Below are 17953 nucleotides of genomic sequence, written 5' to 3'. Positions count from 1 at the left end.
TCTTAAAGATAATGGTGATTATTTGTTATGTTTTACATCAAGTAAGTAAATCCCCCTCTTCATTAGTGCTCAATTCTGACAGAATGACTTTGGCTATCTTAGTTTCTGTAATTGATGCTTTGTTGATTTGAGATTTTTGCAACTATATCTGGGGTTATTTCTCTTTCATTTTTATTAAATGTTTCTTCTTGAGGCTATTAAGATATGGTTCTAATTGTTAAGTAATATTAATAACTATTGAATTCATAATGTGTCAAATGTTGGCTAGAATAGTTATAATTTTGTGAAAGCTGCTTTGAAAACAAGTTCGGTGTAGAACTAAATACTTTTTTTCATAGGAAACAGAAGCTATGAAAGGCCAGTTTAATAGACAGTGGGAAACAAAGACAAATTATCATGATAGAGGAAAGGTTAAGGAATGATGGATTGTTGGATTCTTCAATATATAAGTGTCTCCTCCATTAGTGTGCAATTCACTTGTTTTCTTTTAAAAACTTAAGATAGCCATAACAATGGATTTTGTAGTTAGTTTTACCTAGAGGAGGAATACTCATGTAAGATTAGGAACTCTCTTTTTTAAGGTACACTGATTACAAAACTTGTTCAATGATAGCTAAAAAAGGGGTTCATGAGATTCTAAAACCTTCTTTTAAAAAAAAATTTAGCAGAGAGGCTTAAACTGTTGAACTTCAACATATCAGTATTGAATTATTAAAAATGAATAATTAGTTTAAATATGACACAAATAAGTTCATGACATTCTATGTCCCATCATCAATATTTGTTTGGATTCATAACCCGTATGTCCATTATTTGCCTCAATTTGTGGGTGCATAAAAGTGACATCTCCAGTCACAGATCTAATCCCTAAACATGTAAAACTAAATTTCATAGATCCAATCTCTAATCTCTAAACTTTTAAAATTTAATAAAATTCATATTCCAACTTGTTTATTATTTGATAGGTTGTTCCTGGAATCATGATTGTAACTTAGTGACATCACAATGATCCTTATGAACTTGCATGTGCATTCACTAACAAGTAACTCTAGATGAAACTTTAAGTTTATTTATCACATTTCAACATTCTCACCAAAATTTGAACTACATTATCTCATGATTGTTGCAGAGTACCACTACTCACATGTGAAATAGGCATCTAGATTACTGAACCCTTCTTAAATTTAGTTTCATTGAATTAATATATGTTATGCTATCACTAGGTGTGTAATTTGAGCATGAGAATAATGTCATATCTATCTACATGTTTTGCCTAACAAACTTCTGAAATATAATTTCTATAAGTTTTTAAAATTAGAGTAGATGAATTATTCTATAGGAAAAGGTGTTGCATTTAGGCATTTATTGATAGGTTTGAGCATGAACAATTTTCTATTTCTAACTTAGATTATAATGATGATAGTATTGGATTTTTTTCCATGTTTAATTTTTCTCGTGATTCTTGAACTTTCAGGTTGTTGCTTCACAAGATTGGCCTAAACTTATAAAGGATGCAGGTTTGTTCTATGTATGCTCAAGCACATCGGAAAGAATTGACTCAAGAGATAGAAAGATCATGTGAGAGGCACTATATCTGGGGGCATGATGAAGTATGTGTTGTCTTGCTTATCCATCCCTTGAAGGTTTTGACACAGCCTAAACATTTATTCTATATATAAATCAATTATAACATCTCAATATGTAATAACAGATAATATAAATATTTCCAAACTTCTAAGGTGTATAAAATGTTAAATTAGTATGAAATATTTGTTTAGAGTAGGTTACTATGTGTTAGTCTTTTGTGTTGTTTAAAATAATTCTATTGTATTGAATAAATGATGTGTGGGAGGAAGAGTAGAGGGAAGAAAAATATGAGTCTTTTAACCATATGAATTACGATTATAGAAGACATTACAGTCTCCTTTCTTCTTGAGCATAGTAATAAAAAGTAAAACAACATGTAATATGGGGTGGTTGCTGGGGGATTTTAATTTCCTTCTTTAACCAACCAACCAACAAAAGTTGCTTATAGGAAGGTACAATTATTTAAAGAAGGTTAATACATTTTATTACTTCAGAACTTGTAAATGCTCTAGAGAATTGTTAGATGCACTACATGAAAACAACATAGCCATAGAGTAAGCTTTTCATACCAATTGTATATAGAAGCTATAGAATTTTACAATTTTTATAGTTTAGTTTCCCTTTCTGAGTATGATAAAAATATCGTTAGTATTCTAATTTAAAAAAATTCAAGATAATCTAGTTATTTGTTTTCACTCCAGGATTTTCTAAGACAACTAATTATTTTATCTAACTGCCCTTCAACTTGCATAAACAACTACAAGATTATTATTTTATCGTAACTCTAATTTCTTATGATACCATCCTTATCTATTTGGAAACATTGTAGGTAACAATCACTTCCTTGGCTTCGGTTTTTAATGAATATGCTGTAAAGAGCCGATTTGAGACAAGCATCTACCTTCAGGTGAGTAATTTGTAGTGATCTACTAATATCCTAGAGATCATTACTGGTCTAATACAGGTTTGTCACTCGGGCATGTTTAGTAGAAATGAGGATTTTCTATTGCTCATAAAACCCACTAAGCATATGATAGTATTTTCTATGATATTTATATTGAGTAGAAATTGTGTCCTTACTATTTGTGAAGTGCTAAAATGTTTTTCAACAAACATGATTGGTTTCACCCTGAAAGCTTTAGCTTCCCCCAATAGGTTGGCCATCTGACACTTGAGGCATTTGTTCAATTCTTGGACGAGTTTCAAGAGGAGAAACCTAGGGATTTAGTCCTAGAAAAAAATGAACATGAGATTGGATGGCTTGAAACTGGGAAGCCTTTCTATCCAACAATGTTTGATCCTATACTTCAGATTTTTAGTCATGACCAACCACTTAGTTGTCTAGGAAGACCTAGGCATGTAATTGCATTGTATTAGATATGGTTTACATTTTTGTCGAGATTCTATTACTGCAAAAATGTTGTGTAGTCTGTAACTTCTAATTGTATGGTGTTTTAATATAATTTTTGTTTTAATTTGATTTAGTTAGATTGAAAAATGTCTACACAGTTACTGCTAGAAGCTCTTTCAATTTTCACCTGATGGAATGTAGAAATCTCATGTCTTGAAACGTTTAATAGAATATGTATATGAATTTTTCTCACTTTCTTTTATTGTAGGTCAATTATTCAACTAATTTTTTGGGATCGACATTTGAACTTCTATTTTCAGAGGTTAGAAAGTTAGGCTTAGAAACTCAAGTTATGTTGAACCATGCCTGGACATCAATGTCTGGTTCAAATAATAGTAAATCTACACAAGAATCTCAATCTAAGAGAAGCTCTAAGGTATTCTTTTGGTCAATAAATAAGTTTTGTTCTTGAATTGTGTTCATCGTTGAGGTTGTACTGAGATTTGAAATGATCTATTGTTTTAAGTTCTTTCTATCAAGCTTTTTAGTTTTCTCTCCAATTCATGCCTTTTTGGATTTTTTTCATGGCTAATAATTGAAAATCAATTTGTCACTGTTGAATGACTAGCTTCTACCTCTTAGTTATGACTTATTGTCATGCAGTACATGCTTCTATGATGAAATGGTACAAGTGAATTCATGTTTTCCATGGTGTTATATATACCATTTTCCAAGTTATTTTTGTTTGAGAAGTATCAAAATGAAATAGATTAGTTTCATAGGTATGCTCTTTGATATTTGGTTATTGCTCGTTATGACTATATATTGGATCAGCGTTTCAACACCTGAGTGATCAGATATGGTTTCTACATCGGTGTTCCAAGTGTGCATTGTCAAACTACATTGCCTGTTGAATTTCTTTATTGTTTTTTTTCTTGTACAATAACTTGTTTATTGTTGTTGCATATTACAACTAGGCAATCTGTACATCTAGTCTCATTGTCTGTACAAACTATAAACAATGGATGTGGATGGTGACATTGAAGAAAATCTGTTTGATAGAGAATTGAATGATGACCAAGCAATTGTATGTGCAGAGAATTTTACCTGATAGACACCATATCAAGCTGAGAATAGTTTGACAGTTGACTTCAACCAAACACCAGAGCTACTGATAACACACTTGCCCAAATTATTTGCTGATGACTGGTTGATCCTAGAAGTCAAGAGAAAAGCCAAGCAGAAATCTGCTACAGATGCTAGAATAGAATTCATCCATGAAAAGCCAAAAAAGAAATGTCATGAATGAAGGGAAGATGTGTCAGTCAATGCCCAAAGCTCTCAAAAAAGAAGGCAATGATGGGAGTCCCATTTTGTATGATTTATAGTAAGAAAAGCTGCATGTCTAAGGAAAAGGAGTATAACCAATGTGATGCACCTGGAGGTAGACATGAAACTTTTAGCTTGAGAAGTTGTTTCCTTAGAGAGCTGACATATCTCTTGACCTGGCTTCATGTATAGAGTTTTTTCTTAAGACGATCCCATGCTCTTGGGAGGTTTGTGCACCATTGCAGTAAGTGCCTCACAAGCCTATCATCGTTGTTGTACCCTGCCAAGCGCAAGCGGTATAGAGTTCTTGGCGTGGATGAACAGTGAAACAGATGGTGTTGGTTTGGAGCTCCTTTTCTACTGGGTGATTCTTTCAGTGAAATATTACTATTTCTATTGTAAGACAACTCGCCACAAGCATTTTCCCCTTGTATAATGTTCCTAGTAGTAATTTTTTTGCAAGCAATATTGGAACATAGTTGTATTCAATGAAAGTATTTAGATGTTACTTTTAAGATTGTTGCAAATAATTGGTCAGTGAAGTACAATACATCGTGGAGTACTGATAAATTGGATTTGTTAATAGTATTAGTATATGCTGCTATACACATTATGGTATATATACTGAGAAGTTGTACCATTGCAAAATAAATATTATCTTTTGTTGCATGCTTCACGTAAAAATGCTTCTTAGTCATACACTTTTTGAATTCAATTTTGTTTGGAAGTGGAAGATAACCTTATTGAAAGTTGAATGGGATCTTTGCTTCTTATCATGAAAATTGATATTTTATCAGAGTTTTTTTTTGTAATCTATTGTTTTTAATGCACTCTAAATAACGTACAATAACAAAATCCCTGAGGACTTTAATAATGTTTAATTGGTTGATTCTTTTGTTTCTTTTTATAGGTTTTGATTTGATGTCTGATATTGTAAGTGTCCTGGGGAGCCTGATTATACCTTTTGTTCAGGGTTGCTTTCAGGTTTCATGAGATAATCCATTCGGTGCTTTAAGTGTCAGGTAGCTGCTGCAAGAAGGTACCCTATTTGATATTTAGCCAACTGGTGACTATTAAGATTTCTACTTGTAATGGGTCTTTGATGTTGTATGCTCTTTGGCATGGTGTAATATATAGGTGGATTTATTTGTTCTTATACTAAAAAATTCTTGACTGTTTCGGAATTTTTAGTATTTACATCTATAGATTACTAGCAATCCAATAGAATTTGATCGCAAAGATCAATTAGTTGTCATGAACATGTCATATCCATCTGCAAAAGGTTTACTATGCAGTTGCACTAGAATGCACTGTTCTACTTTTACAGGTCTGATTATCCATTAGTATTATATTTAGAGCATCTGCATTCTCCAGGCTTCATTTGTATATGATCAATCATTTGTTTTGACAAAATGGTGCTGGATATGTTTGAGGCTCTTAATTGTATACACCTTTATTTGTCGCAAAAAGCTGTTATATGTGTGTGAGGCATTTGACTGTATAGGATGCTTTATTTGTCTTAACAAAATTGTTCTACATGTCTGTGAGACATTCAACTGTAGGATCCTGTTTTTGTCTTAACAAAAAGGTTCTATGTACATGTGAGGCACTTACTGTTAGCATTAGCAATGTCCAAAATTCATTAATTTCAATATATGTTGCCCAACAGATTCTGTTGGTTATGGTAGTTTGTATAACCTTGTGAGTAAAGGAAAAATAATTGGTTCTAGTTTTTAGGATTGTAACAAGTCCAAGCAGGTCTACATTCCTCATTAATAGACTAATAGTTTATGTTAAATCTATTTATGCTAACAAAAAAAGGCTTCTAGGCACATCAACGTTACCTACACTACATAGTATACTGATTGTTCCTACTTCAAAATATTTTATTATGATCTTTGAAGAAATGTAACAAGCTTAGATTATTTTTGTTAGTGAAGAAACACAACCCACTGAAATTCTTTCCACCAAAGCTTAAGACATTCTAATTTCTTCAAGCATATCCACTAAATAAAAGTTTCATTTTCCACAAGCCCAACTTAGCTATTTTTATTCTTTAGTTGTACTAATTTTTTAATCCCAAACTCTTCAAACTCCAATGCATTTCTTTTAGGCCCATATCTACTAAATAAAAATTTCATTTTCCACAAGCTAAACTTAAGCTATTTTTATTCTTCAGTTGTTGAGTACATGAAAGAATAATTGATTTAAAGATTGCCACTCCACAAATTATTAGCTGATAGGCGATCCAGGGGATCCTCCATCAAAAATTATGTTGTTTAGATCGAAAAAACAAAGTGGTGGTTCAATTGTCTCATCCAAGTCAAAATCTAGTTTTTGCAATGAACAAAATATAATTTCTTATGTGGAAAAATGTGTGATACAGAGTTAGTGGGGAAAGTGTAAATGTGGGCACTAGTAGCTTCTATGGCCACCTGCTCTAGTTTGGCTTGGCTGGAAATTCACGAGGCATTTTATTCAGCAATATTGTGCTCTAGCAAGTATTGTGGTTTTTATTCACACAGAGATTATATCAAAAGCACGATCACTGTTACCTCTGAGAACAATACAAGCCCATCTCTATAACTATGTTCACGGCTAATCAGTGAACAAAGGATTTCCAGTCCCTTCTTTACTCATATGTGCATATTTCCCAATAGAGGATAAATGAAACCTCACTATAGGTGCACATGTTTACATTCTCTGTGTGGCTCACCCAAGGGATTGAAGCTATTTCTACTTTCCTTTTCTTTTTGTTATTGGGATATGTCTATTGGTGTCTTGAGTTAACAAATCATACATGAAAGAGAGAGTGACTTCTAGCTAGATTTCTTCCTCCTTATTTTTGTAATATAATTGTCTTCGTGCATACTGTTTTCGTCATTTGTAGGCTGATTGAGTGAAAAGCTAGGTTTCACATATAAGAAGCAACAATTGAATTGATAGCTTGATCCAATTGATCTTTATGAGGTGACAAAAGCCTTGTTAGGAGAGGCCCAGACTGAAGGAATTAGGTGATGATCATCTGAAGTAGGAGAAGATCCAAATTAATTGGGTAGCAAATGACTTGAATATTGGAGTTCTCTATCCCCTTCGACTTCTCTTTTTTCACTGTATATCAGCCTATGTGTGGAATATATTTATTGCAGGGTATTATGGTGAATTCAATGTAACTAAAATTAGATAAATAGTTATGTTTTATGGAATTAAATTTGATCACCCCATTTTAGCATGAGATCAGCCCACCTTCCTAGAGTGGCCAAGGGCATGGACTCCTTGTCCTTTTAAAGAGATAGTGCTTTTGACACCACTTCCAATATACTAAGTCTAAGTTATCTCTCTTGGACTCTCTGGTTAGACCCATTGTTCTTTTTGGTGTGCTAGTTTGGGGATTGTCTCTTCTTAATTCTGATTGGGTCTTGATCAAGCAGGTGTAGACCCTTTTCCTCCATCGAATTGTCCATTGCCACTACTACACTCCAGATAGTATTGTATTGGCTGAGTTCGGGGCTCACCCTTTGTGGCTTAGCACCATTTTTGACTTGTTTTGGTTCATTCACCATCTCAGAGACTTTGCAGACTCGGCTGAGGGCTGACACAAATACTCATACCTTGCTTACCATTCCTCTATGGACATTGCTAGCTTGATGAGGATGACTTAGGCTCATTCCTAGTATACCTAGGCCACTATTTTACTGAGTTCGATTAGGATTGACATCAATCATCTTTTGCCATACCAGTTCTCCTTGGATGCTCCCACCCATCTCCCTTCTTAGTAAGAATTGAATGGACACGTCAGACTCGACTTTTATAGGCAGTATATCTTGAGGACTTAGATGATCCCTCCTAGTGGGTTACACCCTTAGATGACCTTCTACTTGCAACACTTTTTGGAGACCTATGATGGCATTATTTTCTGTCCCTCTTACTTGAGTTGATGTTGGAGCCATGCCCTTTACATTGCCCTGGAGTCTTTTAGAGTTGAATCACTTCGACTTTGTTGCTAGACAGAGCACCACCTGATTAGAGGGGAACGAGTGTGCTGCCTTTGCACCATATCCAAGATAGAGATTGAGACCCACTTTATCTTTAGGTGCCCCATCTACTATGAGATCAGAGGTAGGTTCCATTGCCTATTTAGAGATTGCAAATCCCTCTCGACATCATCCACACCTATCTCGTACTTTGACCATATAAAATTTCTAGATGTTTTGTAGAGATTGTTCCTAGTCTTTGAAGCAAGTCTTCCAATATTTCTTTCAACAAAGTCTATTCTTTCCTCATATATTTCTAAAATTTTGATGAAGGAGCTTCTCATAACATAGGAGACCATCATTTCATAGTGAGAGGTGTGATCAATATTCCTCATGTTGTTCCCAATCAAAGAGGAATATCCCTAACCAAGCTTATTATGATCTATCTAGAAAAAAATACAATGTCAAGTCTCACAATTCTTGCATCACACCCCGTAAACCCCATCAACTAGATTTCAAGGTTATGCCAAGCCATAGTGGCTAGGAATGTCTCCTCTTCTAGCTCAATGAACTTCGTACCCAATGATAACTTGAATAGCTCAATGCTCTCTTGGATTTTTTTGGAGTTTGGTAGATTCATGCGTAGTGAGCTCTCCAAAGCAAAGACTTCCATATGCTAGGCCACATAATATCTTCTCAAGACTACTGCTCACCTAGGCACCATATTTGTTCAAGCATCAATTGTGTGAATGCTTTCAATCATTAATTACTATCATTGTCTCAAGTGGGTTTATACATTATTGTGGTAATCCCAATGGGCCAAGTGGAAATAATGACATTGATAAGGATTTTGTTTCTCAATTGTTTCATGAAAACCTCTATGATTGATGCAATAGGTCTCAATTCATTCATCTATTAGGGAGGTGGCTCAGATATCACTAGGACGGTCTATGGACTGAGTTTTGTGATTTCCACACCAATGCTAGGATTTAGATCCATGTCTTTCTTCTTCATTTTATTTTTGTTTTGATGTGTCATGGTGGGTGGCATGAAATGATGATGCACCTAAGGGTGGTATGCAAGATGATGTGATAGGAATTGCAAAGTGCAAGATGAGTTATAAAACCTTTTAAAGATGAGATAACATATAATCTATGATGCAAAGTATTTATTGAGATCTAAAGACTTCTAAAAAATTCAAAGGAATGAACATGTGGTAATACAAAGGATGATGATGGAGGATTCTATCCCAAGGGATAAAACTGTGATGAGATGAGTGAAAAGTGTGTGAGGAAGAAGAAGGATATAATTGTAATAGCTCTAAGTCGTGAGTTGGATAAGACTACAAATAACTCCACCTTTTGTCTTATGTTATCAATCTTGCACTCCAACTCTTCTTGTAATGTGTTTTTAGTGCCTTGTTTCTCAATTCAATCCATCCTAGCAATCCTTGCCTATATGGAAAAATAACTCTATTGACAATTGATTGACAGGGGTGGTCAGTATGGGCAGGTATTGACAACTGAATATAATGGAGGAATTTTTTTTTTTTGTTTTCCTTTGTATCCATCACAATTGCGACGTCCACCACAAGACTTATAATGAGTTTGTTGTAGTTGCAACGTCAGGTTGTTGTAGCTATGATGACAATTGTCATCGCAATTTCCACAATAAAGTGGTCAACTGTCGTCGCAATTTCTAGCATTTCCATCACAATTGTGACATTAGCCACAAGAATTTTGATGGTGTTGATGTCACAATTAAGTGGTTGCATAGCGATGGATAGGTTTTGTAATTATGATGGTATAGGATAGACATCGTAATTTGTGACTAAAAAATAATGACATCTATTAGTTTTGCAGTGGCGACACATTTTTGTCATAATTGTGACACATAGCCGTCGCAAATCAATGCCAAATGTATTAGTACAAGGTGATTGTGATCTGGTCATAATAGGTCAAGGAAATTGGTTTCCACTCCCAATACTAGAGCCACTGAAACATGGTCAGAAACCAATCATTGAAGATGAGTTAGATGACCCATCAAGCTCTTCAAAAAAAAGTAAACCCATTTCATTATTGATACAAGGTGGAAATCTAACCTCCCATGTTGCTTCATCTTCAAAAAGAATGATGTGACTAAACTTTGACCAGAATAATAAAGTTGAAGGTCACTATAGAAAGAAGAAAAAGGTTTCAAATACTCATACTAATACACTATCTCTCATAACTCGCTCGGGACAAAGCCTTCAGAACAATCCAAAAGCTCCACTTGTTAGTGGTAGTGGGGCAAGATTAGGAAGGGGTGATGTTGTTAGTAATCATCAAAATGAAATTATTATAACCTTGGGCATTGGTGGAGATAAGTACAATGTTTCAAGTGTTCTTTCTCCTTTTAAACATCATATTGCATCAACAAACCCAAATCTTGAATTCAATAATTTGGAAAAAAAATTTCAAGAAATCACAAAAAAGAGTAGTAACAATAATAAGGCATTCAAGAAGGATGTACTTTCGGTGGTTCATTCCCAAAAACCTTCATTGAGTAGGATATTTCCAACATATAACACAAATAAAGAAATGATGGAGTTTATGATTGTTTCTCCCCCATAGCTAGACAATAATCGACTAAAAACCTATGTGATGTAAATGTAGAGAGAGATGTTGAAGGAAGAATTGGAATAGAGTAGTAAGAAACTCAGTGATACTCTAAATCATGTTAGTATGGATGCAGATGTAAAATTCAAAAAATTTAGGGATAAATTGATAGAATCAAATAAATAACTTCAGGATGAAAGAGCATCTGCAATAGATATTTTCAAAAAATTGGAGTCTAGTGGAAAAACAATCACTCACATAAATAAGGAATTGGACAATGAGAGGGAAAAAGAAAAACAATGGGAAGAGAAAGCCGAGGGAATAAATAAGCAATGTCAAAATCAATTGTCACCAATGGTACAAGAGGTACAAAATGTAAATAAAAAAATTACAACCTACAAGAACAACTTGATTGACCCAAATGAAAAAATAAAAAATTCAATCAAGATAATTAGAGAGAAAACGTGGGGGGGGAATTATGGAAAATATGGATAGGTTTTTTGATTGGTTTGAATTGCATCAAAGTTTTTGAGTTGTATATGGGAGTATCAAAGAACATAGTGAGAAGAACAAAGACCTTTTAAAGGTCGAGAAGACTACAAGAAAAATTATGCACATAATCAACACACATAGTGAGAGGTATTTGGCTAGGCAAGGAGTTCGTGACCATATTAGTGCATTAGTAAAGTCATCAACTATCATTTAAAAATGCCAGAGTATAAGGGAATGAGAGGAATATTTGAACTCAATTTGGAGAAATATCACCAAGACTGATGCTAGAGAAAAATTTATGATAAGACTTGGTTTGTCTATTCCTTGTTCTAGCAATTCATCAATGACATTCTTTGGAAGGGAAGCTTACAAAAAAGAGTTGGAGGCCAAAATTATGTCTGAAGTAGTCAAGTTTTTTCAAGATTCAACTCCTGGAGGAATTTTTAATTGCATCAAATCATTGGAAAATTTGAATGCACTATTATATGTAGCATTTCTTTCAAGTAAACTTACAAATATGGATGTCTGGCAAAGTTAAAGTTTATCACTATAACATAACAAATGTTCAAACTCCAAACAAAATAGAATTTAACACCCTAAAATTGTTGACTTAATCTTCAATCATATCATAAGACATCATCAGGCATCAGAGTATGTGAAACTTATAAAGTGATTTTAATTATCTTTGTAGTGTTTACTTTATTTCTATTTGTAATTGTTTGAATGATTTTAAGGTTTGAACTTTGATTCTTGAATGGGATAAACTTAGTAGAATCCAAACACTATTTTGCTTAATAGGTGGATCAAATGCAAAGGCAAAAAATGATTTTGATACTGAATTCAATCATTCTTTAAGACTCTTCCCACAAGGCCAAACAAAGTGAAGTTGTTGTTTCTCCCTTATTTCTATATTTATATAGAGTGGAATTCAGGATTACTTGCTAAATATAATGGTTGTAAATTTAGTACTTTTAACTCATGATTATGAAATTGGGTATTCAAATTTATCTTTTGCAAATTGAATTCATTGAATTTTATCAATTATCATGTGTAAAAAGGGTAATGAGAATGAATATGGATTTTAACATTTGAATTGCTATATTTTTGTAAAAATCATCAAGGATTGTACCATAACAACATATCATATGAGCATAATAATGCAAATAAAAAATAATGGTAATGGTAAAAGTTGAATGAATCTTGGTTCATGGCATCATCTATCATAAAATTTACATGTTTTTTTGACATTAGTAATTTACAAAATGATATAATTTATTATGCATGATAGATGAATCGTGATTAGATATAGAGAACAGTGTCCAAAATCCAAAATATAGACTATAGTAATTACTAATAAGTAATAAATTTAGAATTGACACATCATACCATAACTATTAAACTTTCCACAACATCTCATCATCTAAATCTTCAGATTCTTGGCCATCAAGTTCAAATAGTCCATCATGCTTCACGTTTTCTATAGTCTGCATATGTTCCCTTGCTTGATAGTGATCCTCAACTTGAACATCAATTCTACTAGTACTAGTACCACTACTTGAGTTAGTGATCTCATTTTTTGAAATGTTTCCCAAACCTCTTCATTGGCATTTCTACATCCATAATTATAATTCTCTTTTATAAGGAAAAGTATCAACTTCATATTTGGATATATGCAACCCTAGACAATTATCCAAATTCTTGTCTATTTTATTTCTTACCTTTGAATTTAGGAACCTCAAAGCAATGAAAATTCTCTCATCCTCCATAGACCCTAATATCATGGTCAAACATAATTCAACAAGCTTTAAAAATTCTAATATTGAATCCTGCAACACTTCACTCTTAACTAGATTTCTCCAAAGTTTGGTTACTCATCCTTCTTCTCTAGGGTTCCACATAAGATCATATTGTACCTTCATTATACTAGGAAAATGATGGGATTTCTCTCTCAAATGAGATTCATCTAAAACTCAATTTATAGTTACCCCATTAATTTTTTTCTTTTGCAAAAGTGATCTATCAAAACCAACAACTTATATCTAAAATCTTTAAGAATTCTTAAACTCTAATAATTGGGAAATATAGACATTGATTTAAATAATTCATGTTAAGGAAATATTTCTCTAATTTCTAAGGAAAGATCATAAAAAATATCCTTCACAGAATTCATTATAGACTCAACAATTTGTTCAAACACTTCCTTTGCAATAGTTCATTTTGGTTGCATTGGTTTCTTTCCTTTTCTCGTGAACATGTGGCTTCCATAGTAGTGCATTGGTATCTCAAAACCTTGTATATTGGCACATAATTACCCCTTTGCATCAATCTTTAAAGAGTTATCAAGACTATCTAAATATGTGATTCTCATCCACCCTAAAAGTTTTTCATCCACACAAAATGAATCTACATTTCTATAGAGATTATCAAGGGCCACAAATATCATTTTACGCAGCATATTATATTCTTCAATATACATAAATCTTTGTTGGATGAACTTCATTATATTTGCTAACATTGAGAGTTTTGAGTCTACATTACTTAACCTTTCAAGTGGCCCACCATATTTCCATTGACCACCTAGTCATTGCGAGTTGACTCCATTATACCAAGAAACAATGGATATTTAGAAAAAAACTTGATGAACAAGTCCATCCAAAGAGATCTATTTGGTATCATTATCCTTAAGTAGATTTCTCCCATTATTTAGGCCCTTGACAAATGATTGAAATTCCCTGAATCATTTAGGACCTCAAAAAAGGTGTTTATAGATCTCTTTGATTAAAAGTTCAACTCTATATATATTTCTCGAGAGTTTCTAACAATTCCAAGATCTAGATTCATTCTGTTAGTCATGCAGTGAATGACAACAATGTAAGCAGCAAGAAAATCTTTTAACTTTGTGAGAAGACCATTCTTCTAGCCTTGCATTATTGAAGCTCCATTTTCTTAAACACGTGCCAACTCTTGGGCAATTTTCATTTCATTTGTACCTCCATATTTAATTAGAGAACTCTTTACTAGTTCAAATATGTTTTCTACTATTGAATTATCCTTCATTTAAAAAAGAATAGTTAGTAGATTGGGTTTGTGGACAAAATTATGTACAATATAGACAGACATCCATACTTAGGAATTATTGTCTATTGTTGTCACCTCATCTAAAGATAATGCAATGAAATTTAACTCTTCAATTTTTTCTTTGATATTTTCCTTTTAGACCTCAGCAAGTCAACTTGCCCTTTCCCATCTATTGTTTATTGACTAGTGACTCCTAAGTTAATAACAAAATTTTAAAAATAGTTTAATAAACTACTCAATGGTGGGTAGTCTATCATGGTACACCCTTTTCTCAAAATATAGAAGACAACACTTAACTGAAGAAATGTACCCATTTCATGAAATTCCATTAGTTTTCCAAGAAGAGACTCAATAAAGCATTTTACTTCAATGGGCTTTCTCTATATTTTCTACTAAAATTCTAAGATTTCTACATTCTTACCATGTTGACATTCCTCCTTGGTTTTTCATCTTGTCACTGATTTTTCCACTCCATCTATGATTTTCTTCTCATAAACTTTACCCTTATGCTTTTTGATGGTGTCAATTTTTAGCTGCAACCTCTTTTCCTTTTTATTTAACCTTGGGCATATTGTACACTTGCATTCTATCGGAGGCTCACCTTTTTTGGATTGTGTATAGGTTCACTAAGTGGATACTTTGAGGCCAATCCTATTTCAAAATTCCTATTCCATAGATCCTGATTTTGATCTTTTTTTGGATTTTGCATCATTTTTTGCATTGTATTTCCTTTTCCCTTTTCTGGTTGTGTACTATCACCATATTTAGAATTTTCATCCAAGTCTATTATATTATTTTGGCTACTCTAAGTATTGACCTAAATATCTTGGATACTCTGGGTGTTTATCTAAATATCTTCTTCAAATTCATCGTGATCAGAGATATCAAGTTTTCCAACTTCTTCAATATGTGCTAGTGGGACTGGTAGTTGCAGTGGTTAGGAATCTTGTAAATGTACTTGTGATGTTGTAGCTTCCTAGTTTTGGCCACTAAAATATGACAAAAATTTTCTATGAGTGTGCTTGGTTGGCCTTTCTTGTCTTCCACCACATGTAGGACTCTTGGCCTTGTTCATATTTGACATCTCCCAAGAAGTATAGGCTTCCATAAGACTCAAGTTGTTCAAAAAGTGATAGTCGAATATAGTCTATTACATATATATTTATCTAAATAGTATCCATTGGTTGTATAATGTACAATATAAAGTATACATGTCCTAAGTCTCCCTGATTACTACATGACTTGGTGGTACTGGTCATTCGTCCCAATTGGTAAATGACCACTAATAGTCTAACTTGTATCTACTAAATAAGAAAGAACTTAAATTATAGAGATAAGATGGATAGGGGTCTACTTTTTTCAATTTTGGTTAAAATGCAGTCATCGCACTCGCAACTCACTCATCAATTATCTCAGCAATATGAGAAATTGAAACTTCAATATTGATTGGAATTGAGATAACCTAATGATCTATGAATTTATTTATACCACTATCTTTTGGAAAACTTTGAGAGAATATTATGGTGCATATAAAATATTTGGTGAAGCTTGCATAATAAAAATACATAGTCTATAATTTCCAAGGTGAATATGGTTTATCCATTATATGGTCTTGCATAATATAGTAGGATAAATTGAATTAACATGTGATATGCATCTGCATCTTTGTGGGACAAATGTCATCCCTCTCCTAAAACAATTTTGAAAATCAAGGGTGAATTGAGGTTGTCCAAAAAGTTCTGCTTCAAAATTCATAGGCAAGTGTGTCTCATTTGTCGTGTGTAATTTTTTTTATGATTGGCTATTTCATTTCAAAAGGATATCTAATGGCACAAATCCTATGGTGATGGGCCTAGGGGTTTGACTTATTTTTAGTAAACTTGGGACAATGTGTCATACCACACATGTAAAATAAATTTGGTTAACCAATGTTGATTGATGGGTGAAATTTGGCAAATGGTGATTATTCACCACTAAATTGAACCAATTATTTTATTTTATCCAAACATATGAGTAGTTAGATAAATAAATAAATAAAATCCACAGTTTTAAATATTTATATTCGTATGAATTTCTACAGTAATATTCGTAATTTCTTCAAGCAACACCTAGTATTTTTTCATAGAATGACATGCAAAAGGTACACGAAGTAGATGCAAAGGGTATCATTTCTTGAAAATCCTCACTCTCTCAGTTACAACTCAATTAAATTTCAAAAATATGTGCAAAAATAGGTGCAAAAATGGGCATCCGGATGTCAAACTCGATTAAGTTTTACTTTAGTTGGAAGACTAGTTTTCAAAAAATGGGATTTAAAAAAAGAATTCCAAATTCAATGCATTTTGAGGGGAGATTTTTTTTTGGGGGTCAAATGGGGATACCAAATCCATAGTTTCCCAAATTCTAATTCCCATTTTGCAATCTCAAACAATGGATTAGGAATTTTTGAGAATTATGAATTCCAATTCCTTCTCAAATCCACAATCCAAATGGACCATTAAAGCTTTATTATTTAGTTCACTTCATATTTTTTCTCCAACATATAGATCAAATTTGCTATACATAAATCCAAAAATTGTGAAAGTTGTCCATAATGTTGATATATTCCCATTTTCTACACATCCTTACTCATCTTGTAATCATTCAAGGTAGTCTAGACTATGAAGCTGCATTGTCTACTAATTCACGGGTCTTCCTCTTTGGCCAAACTATTTTGAGTTTGTAGCAATGATTTATTATGCAGCATCGTTGATCCTAGCTCATGGAGCATGTAATGATTGTTTCAAATGATTTAAAGATGCATCAATTTCTATTGCAATTTGACTACTGATTACTTTAAATCTTATTTTGATAATTTGGGTTTTTAATATTTTCTTTTTTTCCCTTTTATATCAGTATCTTTTACATAATTGATCAGTTTGTATTCTCATCCATAGGATGGCAGAATCATTCCAATAAATAAACAAAAATATTATAATATCTTCCAATGTTCTTCAGCATTTAAAACTTTATATCTTATATTTTGAAAAGTCATGTCCTTTATTTTTTTTTTATATCTTACTTATATGAGAACATTAACTAATATTATTATATGACAATATTCTATATTATTTCATTTGAAATATTTAATAGTTTTTCATTATATAAAAAAATTAATATCATTTTAATATTTATCAATATATAATATAATAATATTAAATACAATAGGGAATGTAAACTCTGAGAGGGGGGGGGGGGGGGGGGTGTTTGGAAGGGTGAATCAATCCTTCAAAACTTTAACCATAAAATCATTCACCACACATCCATCTCAAAATTTGCATGTAAATAAAATAGGTAGCTAAGCATATTCATCTATAGCATGAAAGAAAATAACATTCAACACATATATGACACAAGATATTTGGTTACCCAAAAACCCTCCAATGACAAGGTAAAATTGGGGTGGGGATGAAACCCAAAAATCTTCACTACTGGAGTTGTAAAATGTATCCAATCAAGGTTACAATGTTTGATCATAAACTATGATCTAGCCTATGAAAGGTTTG

Source organism: Cupressus sempervirens, chromosome 4 (assembly GCF_028749045.1).
Source record: "Cupressus sempervirens isolate cs-2001-9-10 chromosome 4, ASM2874904v1, whole genome shotgun sequence".
Classification (NCBI taxonomy): domain Eukaryota; kingdom Viridiplantae; phylum Streptophyta; class Pinopsida; order Cupressales; family Cupressaceae; genus Cupressus; species Cupressus sempervirens.
Note: the sequence above shows the minus strand (reverse complement) of the source record.